This window comes from Homarus americanus, unplaced genomic scaffold (assembly GCF_018991925.1).
Source record: "Homarus americanus isolate GMGI-L3 unplaced genomic scaffold, GMGI_Hamer_2.0 scaffold1600, whole genome shotgun sequence".
Classification (NCBI taxonomy): domain Eukaryota; kingdom Metazoa; phylum Arthropoda; class Malacostraca; order Decapoda; family Nephropidae; genus Homarus; species Homarus americanus.
Genome location: NW_024715166.1, coordinates 53980 through 64937, shown reverse-complemented (window position 1 = coordinate 64937; position 10958 = coordinate 53980).

The following is a 10958-nucleotide window of genomic DNA, read 5'->3' as shown; positions in this document are numbered from 1 at the left end:
TTCTATTCCACACAGTTAATCCGCAGACATTTTGGTTCTAATCCACTCAGTTAATCCACACCCATTATGGTTCTATTCCACACAGTTAATCCACAACCATTATGGTTCTATTCCACTCAGTTAATTCACACCCATTATGGTTCTATTCCATTCAGTTAATCCACACCCATTATGGTTCTATTCCACACAGTTAATCCACAACCATTTTGGTTCTATTCCACACAGTTAATCCGCAACCATTATGGTTCTACTCCACTCAGTTAATCCACATCCATTATGGTTCTATTCCACACAGTTAATCCACACCCATTAAGGTTTTCTTCCGAACACCATTCTACCTTTACCCATTATTTCCATTCGATACAAAATACAGCAACTGAAACACTAACTTATTCTCACCGAACCTTTGTAATTAGAGCCATTAAGAGTTGGTTGGGACCCATTTGGATTAGAGAAGAGTCAGTATTATTTGTATTATTTTTTTTTTTACGGGGAGTAGCCCCCCCGGCACAGGTCATCGACCCACAATTGGGCCTAGGGGGAGAAAAAAATAAGAGTAAAAAGAAATTAAAAATAGAAGAGAAAAAGAGTATTAATCTACACCACGAAGATGCCGGACAACCAGCTTATTGAAGTGGCAGATTGTATGAGTATGGAAACACAGAAGAAGGCAGAGCATTCCACTGTTTGGTTGTGACCGACATCCAAACAGAAACGGTGGGCACCGCTGGCAAGACGAGTTTTACGAGCCCACGGTCTTGCTGGCGGTATACAGGTTGTCAAATCCACCGACCATTGCCCGTTAAAGTACCTGTAAAAGAGAGAGAGTGAAGCAACATTGCGGAGAAGAGAAAAGGAAGAGAGATTATTAACTAAAGGAGGAAAGTTAATAAGAAGAAATACCGTTGATTCCACCCTATTTAACAGTTGGGCAGTAGAAGATCCACCCCAGATATGAGAGCAGTACTCCAAATTAGGTCGAATTTATCCCTTATATACTTGGAGCAACTGCTCAGGAGTGAATTCGCTACGGCATATGTACAACATTCCCAGCTTTCAGGAGGAAGCTTTAAAAATGTTGGGAAGATTACAGGGAAATAGTGTTAGGAATGATGACAAAACTAAATTAGACAGGAAGTTAAAACCTAAACGCTGTAAAGAGAGGACTCAGAACACGACTAACTTAAATGTCTACTACGCGAACAGTAGAAGTATGAGAAACAAACTGGATGATATTAGGGCCTTGGTATGTACCGAAAAAATCGATATAATAACATTCACTGAAATATGGATCAACCTAGACTCACGCGAGTTACGGGTCGAATACCAAATTGCCGGTTACAAATTGTTCCATACCGATAAGCAGACCAGGAAAGGAGGCGAAGTAGCAATCTATGTCAGGGATAATCTAAAGTGTGAAATAAATAAGGAAATAAAAACTGAGCAGAATACAGAAACAACTTGGATAGAATTAATCGACGGTAGGGAAAGATTAATCATAGGAGTAATATATAGACCTCCCAATCTTGATAGAGTTAATGAGCGACTTATTTGGGATGAAATGCGCAGGGCTTCCATACACAACAAAGTCTGTATAGTAGGCGATTTTAACCTAGGCCAAATAGATTAGACTGACCTTAAGGGTAACTCAGTATCAGAGGATTTCCTCGAAACGATCCAGGACTGTTTCCTAAGTCAACATATAACCGAACCCACCCGGGGTAATAATATACTCGATTTAGTTCTGTCGAACAGAGAAAACCTCATTAGCAATGTCGAGGTAGGGAACGAACTTGCAAACAGCGATCACAAAGAAATTATATTCCAGTTAGATTTTCAGGTCAGACGCAAGGAAAATTCCATTAAAGCCCCAGATTTCAGAAGGGCAAACTTTGATAGTTTAAAGATGCAGCTGAGAGAGGGTGTGTCGCGCTTGGGCGTGAACCTGACAGATGACACCGACCTGATAACGAGATCTGAGATTGTCGAGTTTCACGACAATTTAAATAATGAGTTACTTAATGCACAAAGGCAGAACATACCATAAAAAAAACTCAGATCAGACAACAATGACCCTAAATGGATAAATAATTATTTAAAGAACATTATTGGCCAAAGGAAGGCTATAGGTAGAAGGATAAACCGTGGCGAAATTTACCTCTGGGAGTATTATAAGGTATTGGCCGGTAGGGTTAAGACCAAGATAAGAAAAGCCAAGAGGAACATGAACTGAAGGTAGCAGGGAAGGCGAAAACAAACCCCAAAGGATTCTACTAAATGTATCAAACTAAAACACGAGATAAGATTGGACCAATACGTTCAGATACCGGCGAGCTAACTGATAACGACAGGGAAATGAGCAATAATTTGAATAAATATTTTTCAACAGCTTTCACCACCGAAAATTTAAACATGATACCCGAGGCACCGACTCTATTCAGAGATAGTGAAGAAAACAAATTAAGCAAGATAGTAGTGACTATTAACGATGTTAATAAGCAAATAGACAAACTGAAGCCTAAAAAGTCACCTGGTCCCGAGGAGATATTTGCCAGAGTATTAAAGGAATGTAAGGAAGAGCTTAGTATGCCCTTAGCAAAGTTGTTTAACATGTCCTTAAAAACAGGTGTAGTACCAGAATCATGGAGGATAGCGAATGTAATACCGATTTTCAAGAAGGGGGATAGATCACTATCCTCTAACTACCGCCCAATCAGTCTAACATCAATAGTAGGTAAATTACTAGAATCAATTATTTCAAAATCTATTCGAAACCACCTGGAGAAGCACAAGTTGAGCAATGATTCCCAACATGGCTTCACAAGTGGGCGTTCATGTCCAACTAATCTATTAACATTCTTCTCATCAGTTTTCGAATCGGTGGACGAGGCGCACAATTATGATGTGGTATATCTCGACTTTAGTCAAAGCCTTCGACAGAGTCCCCCACGATAGACTAATGAGAAAGGTAGAAGCGCATGGCATCAAAGGTAATATCCTTAAATGGATTAGGGCGTGGTTACCGGACAGGAAACAGTGAGTGAGCATAAACGGCACTAAATCGCATTGGAGCAACGTCACTAGTGGAGTTCCCCAAGGCTCAGTACTTGGACCATTATTATTTATTATATACATAAACGACATAGATATCGGCATAGACAGCAACATAAGTAAATTTGCTGATGACACTAAAATAGGACGTGTAATTCAATCTGACGAGGACTCTGCAAAACTACAGGAAGATCTAAGCAAATTTTTCGAATGGTCGGAAAAATGGCAGATGAAATTCAATGTGGACAAATGTAAATTACTCCGTGTAGGAGATGTAAACAGGGAAACCAGTTACCAGATGAACAACGACGCCATTGTGGAATCCAACTGCGAGAGAGATTTAGGAGTAATGATAAGTAGGAATCTTAAGCCAAGTAAACAATGTGTTTTTGCTCGTAGCAAGGCTATTACAGTACTTGGGTTCATACAAAGGAGTGTTAGTTACAAGACTAGCGAGGTTATCTTAAAATCATATCTAGCGCTTGTGAGACCTCACCTTGATTACGCAGTTCAGTTCTGGTCACCGTGTTACAGAATGGATATAGAATCATTGGAAAGAATCCAGAGGAGAATGAAAAGACTAATCCCGGGCATTACGAACCTTGAATACAGAGACAGGTTAAGGCATCTTAATTTGCACTCCCTCAAGAGACGTAGATTGAGGGACGACATGATAGTCAGGGTTAAACAAAGGGGACATTACAAAGGTACTCAAACTATCCAACCAGGAGCGAACTCGTAACAATGGTTTTAAATTAGACAAATTAGACCTTTGATTGGAGCCAGAAATTGTTCCGGTATTATATCCGTCAGTATAAAGACCACCACCTTTCCCCTGCCACGCCCCACGTCTCCTCCACCTTTCCAACACCCATCACTGGATCTCTACAACAACACTCCCCCGTTCCCCAGGGTCCCACACTCAACACTGTGAGACCACAAACTACCAGGACCAGCAGAGACCATTTGGACCCCATAGAGACAGGTGGTGGAGTGTGGTGGTGGGACACTAGTGTGCCACTGAAAGTGGCGGGGATCAGTGAGTGTGAAGAATTGTACCGTCGAGAGCTGGTGGACAGCTCCGTGTACACCAGTGAACATCTCAGGTGTACAGACGACCATCACGTAGGAGAGGACGTGCTGCCTGACCAAATCACCATGCTGTTTAACCTTATGTGAAACTCTATCATGCAGGCAGCCACATAGGAGTGTTTGTTGTCACTGAAGAGGTAGTTAGATCTTGGATATAGCCTCACGCTGCACTGCCTGTCGCCGTTAATGATTCACATTTTTTTTTCGTTATAGTTTATTGGGCACCCTATATCCTGTGCCTTTATGTCTCATGAGTTAAGGGCGTAGAAACGTGAAGAGTTATAGGTTTTTGTCAGCAAATTATTGAAAGCTGGAACAAGTTTCCCTGAATACGAATTCGGGCCTTTTCGATTTACAACAGGTACCTACTTTACTGCTAGGTGAACAGGGACCAAGGAGGGCTAGGAAGCGTGTCCAAACAACTTTCCACCAGCCCGGGAATCGAATCCGTGAAATCTCGCTTGCGAGGCAAGAGTGGCACCGCTCTACCACAGGCGCCCCCAATGACTAACATTGATGCAGATAAAGAGATACAAATGTTATCACTATTCCAAAGAAAATTATTTACTTTCATATAAGTATAAAAATGCATTATAAAAGCTTAGGGATAAGTTAATAAGCTTTGGAGAAAACGACCTTTTATCATTACTATAATCATTATTATTATTATTATTCAGTGGCGTCAGGTACCCTCTACTCACCTTTAAGGAACGCTCGTCATACAAATAATTAATTCAATTAAAATTATGACGCTTATGTACAATAATAATTAAGGTGTTAACATTAGGATATCGGAACTCTTTTTGTTAACATTGATAGACGAAAGAAGTAGTCAACATTACAATAAATCCGGAGACTTACAAACAGATTTTTGGCTTAAAGAATAACAGAAAAGCGTCCTAATGTGTGTAATAATAATAATAATAATAATAATTAACGGTTTATTGAAAGAGCTTGGCAGCCAGAAGGCTGAAAATATACAGTTACATATTTGGGGAATGGGTTACGAATTACAAATAATATACACGTGACATAAGTGACACAAATAAGACATATAGTAACTTAGATGTATAGTAACTTAGATGGGGATCAGCTCAAACTACAGTTCATTTCAACATAGTGACAGTGTAGGGAGCAGTGTTTACTGGGAGTGAATACACTGATTTATTACATGTTATTGATAATTTTTACAATGGTTGGGACTGGGCTGTTCTTATAGCGATCAGTTCGTGCACGTATGGGCTACAGACGTTTTTCGTTTCTCGAGATGGCGGTATATGTAATCGAGAAAGCTGACAAGACAGTGAGTGGTGGAGGAAGTTTTCATGTTGCCAAATTGCTGAGGGTCTACGACTCCTGCAATATCAGCATAAGCCCTGTCAAACACAAAACTTTCACAGATTAGGCTGGGTATTGGGGTGATTGCAATAGGTCGTAGCTGATTTAAGGATTGTGGGCTGGTTGACTTGGGCACTGGTGATACATAAGAGGTCTTCCAGTCAGCTGGGCATCTGGCTTGACTGAGAGAAGCATTGATGATGGAGCAGAGGGGTTTAGCAAGCTCCGGGGAGAACTCCTTGAATAGTTTCATTGGTAAGTCAATGGGGGTGGTAGAGCGTTTTAATTTTAGTTTGTCCAGGCGTTTTGCTACGTCAAATTCTTCTACTAAGTCAGTGGGAAGGGGGGCTGGTAGGTAAGCAGGGAGAGTGGTTGTGTCAAGCCGTGGGAGCGTCTGGCATATAGTAGCGAAATGGTTATTTGTTTGCTCAGCTGCGTCAACATTAGTGAGATGGCTGAGGAAGGGGAGGGGATGTGTCATATTGTTTAGTCCACAGAGTTCTTTAAGCTTACCATACCATTGACTGATGTTGGTCTGCTTCAGGTGTTGTAATTTGGTTGGGTAGTGGGACTTCTTTGCAGTGCGTATTTCGCGGATGACTCTGTTGCGAAGTGACCTGTAGCGGATGTGGTCATTGAGATGAAAGGCTCTGTCTCTCTGTTGCATAAGTCTTTTGATCCGAGGTGTGATCCAGGGCAAGTCAGCTGGGTGAGATCTGACGGACTTCTCGGGGAAGAAGTGGTGGTGAGCTTCGGTGGTGGTGTTGGTATAATTTATCCATTTGGTTTCCACGTCATCCACGCTGAGTACTTCAGTCCAGGGATAGTGAACTATCCACTGTCCAAAGAGGCGTACTGCAGAGTCTGTAATCGGCCTGTAGGTCTTGATGTAGGGTCTCTGTACTTGAGTGGGAGTGGCAGCAGGGGACCAGAGCACTGATAAGTGTGTGCTACACCCGATTGGAGGCAGTGGTTGAGGAGGTTGGTACTGGTCCGCTAAGTCAGTTAAGATAAGGTCAAGGGTGTTTTGACCGTGTGTGGGGAAGGTCACGACTTGTGATAGTGATAGCTGGTCCTGGATATCAGTGGTGTCAATTTCATTTAAATCCCCACATAATACTAACTTGGCACATGGGTACCTAACTCTGAGGTGGTCTGAGGTGGTGATGAGATGATTGATGAGAGTGTCTCTGGTGGGTGATCGAGGCGGATGGTATGCTACACAGATTATGATGGAGGCAGTGTTGCGTGGGTGTGCCCGCAGCACGACACGTACCCATAATGCTTCCACATCTGCTGGGACTTGAACATCCAGGCGTGAAGGGCGTAGGTCATCTTGACAGAAGAGGGCAACGCCCCCTCCGCGTCTTTGTGGACGAAGGTGATGAAAGAGTTGATATCCCTCAATGTGACACGTTTCAGGTACAATTTGCCAAGTCTCACATATGGCAACCACGCGCGCGGCGGTTGACCTGACTGTGGTTGCCAGCTCGTCGAACTTGTTAGCTAGGGAAGTGACGTTGGATAGCAGTAAAGACGGGAGATCATACCATATCCGTGGAACTTTAGTGTGGTGGTATGGTCTGTCAGGGGTGGGTTTCTCCGGTTTCCTAGTGGAGGTTACGGTTCTAATGGGCTTATGTGTATGACGGCCTTGTCTACGGCTCCGCGCGTGGAATATTTTCAGTGACTTGAGTAGCGCGATAACACTCCCATCAGGATAACCGTTCCCACGCTTTAGATGATACAGAGTGCGTCGGGAGTAAGTGATTGGTGGCCATCGGTTGAAATCTGTTGTGGGCGGACGGAAGTGTTTGTCACTGGCGGCACTTTGAGGGACACTGACACTGGTAGACATCTGTTAATGTTTGTCAGTTGTAAAGACCGTGGACTTTGTCCTCGGTGCTTGGGGTCGCCGACACAGTTTTCACGATATATGTAAACACCGCGGTGGTCCTTGTCACTGGCACTTTAAAGTTGACCGATAAAGTGCCCACTGTCTGACTTTTCCTTGGGGTGCACTATCGAGCACTGTATGGTAATCACTTATTGCACTGATGGCTAGGATGTTTTGCCGAGAAAGTTCCTTAAGTGCACTATAGGAACACTGCTCCGTAATCATTCGTTCACTAATCACTAGAATGTTTTGCTGAATCGATCCTGGTGTAGTAAGGCTGGTAGGGCGTTGGGGTATAGCAGGGGGAGTGGGCAGGGCCAAACAGATTCGGCCTGGCTGCTAACACCGAGAGCGCCTTCAGGCACGTCTTATCTCACTGAGGGTTGACAAGTGTGTGTGTGTGTGTGCGTGTGTGTGTGTGTGTGTGTGTGTGTGTGTGTGTGTGTGTGTGTGTGTGATAATATCATAATAATAGAGTGAGGCTGGCTGGCAACAAGGGTCACTACGGGTCGGTACAATTGATGTTGTGTGTTAAGGAAACTCCCACCTCACATAGTTATTTTTAGTTTATAGTGCAATTTTTTGTGTAGGTGTACCGTGTAGGTGTACAACGTAGGTGTACCGTGTAGGTGTACCGTGTAGAACTGTAGATTCATCGTGTAGGTGTAGCGTGTAGGTTTACAGTGTAGGTGTACCATGTAGCTGTACCGTGTAGGTATACCGTGAATGTGTACCATGTAGGTGTAAGGTGCAGGTCTGCCGTGCAGGTGTACCGTGTAGGTTTAAGGTAGAACCTGGCCATTATACAGTATTACATTTGTCTGTATTAACTAAATTAAACATTACTAAGTATTCTTGTGCAAATAATTTAGTTTTTCATGTCATAAACTTCTACATTAGACTAATATACAACCCGAAACAAACAAAATCTACAGAAAATCGCAGTAAATTAACAACATTTAAGTGACCATTTTGAATTTTGTCGGCCATATTGGATTTGGAGCAAATTCTGGAAATTTAAGGTGATAAACTGTGGTGTTTCCGAGGCAAAGACGTGGCTGTGATGCGCCAACAGCTGTACTTGTTTCGGTGTGTGTTGATAGTGGACACTGCTGCACGATACCTCCGTCCGGCTCAACATACAACGCAAGTCACACACTCATACATCTATCGTGTCATAATTCACTAATGTTGTCTGAGCCAAACTTGTTATTATTGGGGAACAACTTCATCTTCATTGAGCAACAAGATAAGTATAAGTGAGGCCCAGGTGAACGAACACTGGAAGAGGAAAAGTTGGTGTTTATAATGAAGGTGTGAGGAGAAGGTTCGTGTTCACCTCACTGTGTGTCGGTGTTAACCCTTTGAGTGGCAGTGGTTATTCTCAGATGAATAAAATCTTCTGGCGTCAACCAGAATATAATACCTAAGTGCGACACTGCTCTTTAAACGGTTAACCCCTGCTCGAAGAAGATGGTGTTTGTGCTACGAACAAATCTTCCACAACAGTGTTGTAATAAAACAAGTGTTACAGCTTCAGTAATAATTTTCGTTTTGTTGGTGAGCGTTTACCAAGAGGATAATGTTAAGGAGAGTGACAAAGATGGTGACAAGTATAGTGATTAGGCTAGTGAGCAGAGGAGAGGACCACTTGTTTACCGTGGAGAAAAGGGGCAAACAGGTGTGTCAGTAAACAGGTGTCACTCCCTCTTCATCATCACTGGGGTGGGAGATGACAAAACACTTTTCGCTGCTCACCTGCTACAATATCCTGTTGACAACATCAGCTTTTTGTTAACATTACGATATGAGAACGTGATAGCCTGTCAGAGGATAACATCAGCTTTTTGGAACACTATTTACTGCCGAATGAGGTAGTGAACATTACAATAGATCCGAAGACTTACAAACATATTTTTGGCTTAAAGAATAATAGAGAAGCGACCTTATTCGTGTGTGTGTGTGTGTGTGTGTGTGTGTGTGTGTGTGTGAGTGTGTCTGTGAAGATATCATAATAATAGTATGAGGCTGGTGTGAGAGTGTGAGGCTGGTGTGAGAGTGTAAGGTTGGTGTGAGAGTGTGAGGCTGGTGTGAGGGTGTGAGGCTGGTGCGAGAGTGTGAGGCGGGTGTCTGAGTGTGAGGCTGGAGTGAGGGTGTGAAGCTGGTGTGAGGGTGTGAGGGTGTGAGGCTGGTGTGAAAGTGTGAGATTAGGTTTGAGAGTGTGAGGCTGGTGTGAGAGTGTGAGAGTGTGAGGCTGGAAAGAGGTGTGGGAGGGGTGGAGGGTGAGGGTGGTGTGGGATGTGTGAGCTGGTGTGTGGGAGGCTAGGTGTGAGATTTGAGACTGTGAGGCTGGTGGAGGTGAGGCTGGTGAGAGGGAAGCCAGCTGGTGTGGAGAGTGTGGAGGTGAATGTGTGAGCTGTGTGAGGCTAGTGTGAGATTTGAGACTGTGGAGACTGGTGTGAGACTGTGTGAGGCTGGTGTGAGAGTATGATTCTGGTGTGAGAGTGTGAGGCTGGTGTGAGAGTGTGAGGGTGTGAGGCTGGTGTGAGGGTGTGAGGATGGTGTGAGAGTGTGAGTCTGGTATGAGAGTGTGAGAGTGTGAAGCTGGTGTGAGAATGTGAGGCTGCTGTGAGAGTGTGAGGCTTGCGGGAGGGTGTGAGGCTTGTGTGAGGGTGTGAGGCTAGTGTGAGAGTGTGAGGCTGGTGTGAGAATGTGAGAGTGTGAGGCTGGTGTGAGAGTGTGAGCCTGGTGTGAGAATGTAAGAGTGTGAGGCTGGTGTGGAGAGGTGAGAGTGTGAAGCTGGTGGAGAATGTGAGGCTGGCGTGAGAGTGTGGGAGGCTTGCGTGAGGGTGTGAGGCTTGTGTGGAGGGGTGTGGGGAGGCTAGTGTGAGAGGTGAAGCTGCTGTGGAGAATGTAAGGGAGGCTGGTGTGGAGAGAGTGTGAGGCTGGTGGGAGAGTGTGGAGGCTGGTGAGAATGAGACAGGAGGCTAGTGGGAGAGTGTGTGAGAATGTGGGGCTGGTGTGAGAATGTGAGGCTACAGAGAGTGTGAGGCTTGCGTGAGGGTGTGAGGCTTGTGTGAGGGGTGTGAGGCTAGTGTGAGAGTGTGAGGCTGGTGTGAGAATGTGAGAGTGTGAGTCTGCTGTGAGATTGTGAGGCTGGTGTGAGAATGTGAGAGTGTGAGGCTGGTGTGAGAGTGTGAGAGTGTGAAGCTGGTGTGAGAATGTGAGGCTGCTGAGAGAGTGTGAGGCTTGCGTGAGGGTGTGAGGCTTGTGTGAGGGTGTGAGGCTAGTGTGGGAGTGTGAGGCTGGTGTGAGTGTGTGAGGGTGTGAGGCAGGTGTGAGAGTGTGAGGGTGTGAGGCTTTGTTTGGAGAGTGTGGGAGGCTGTTGTGAGAGGGAGGGTGTGGGAGGCTGTGAGGTGGAGGGGTGGAGGCTTGGTTTGAGAGTGAGGCTGTTGTGAGAGTGTGAGGGTGTGGAGGCAGGTGTGAGAGTGGAAAGGGGAAGGTGAGGGCTGGTGAGGTTTGAGAGTGTGAGGCTTAGGAGTGAGTGTGAGGTGTGGAGGCTGAGGAGAGTGTGAGGCTG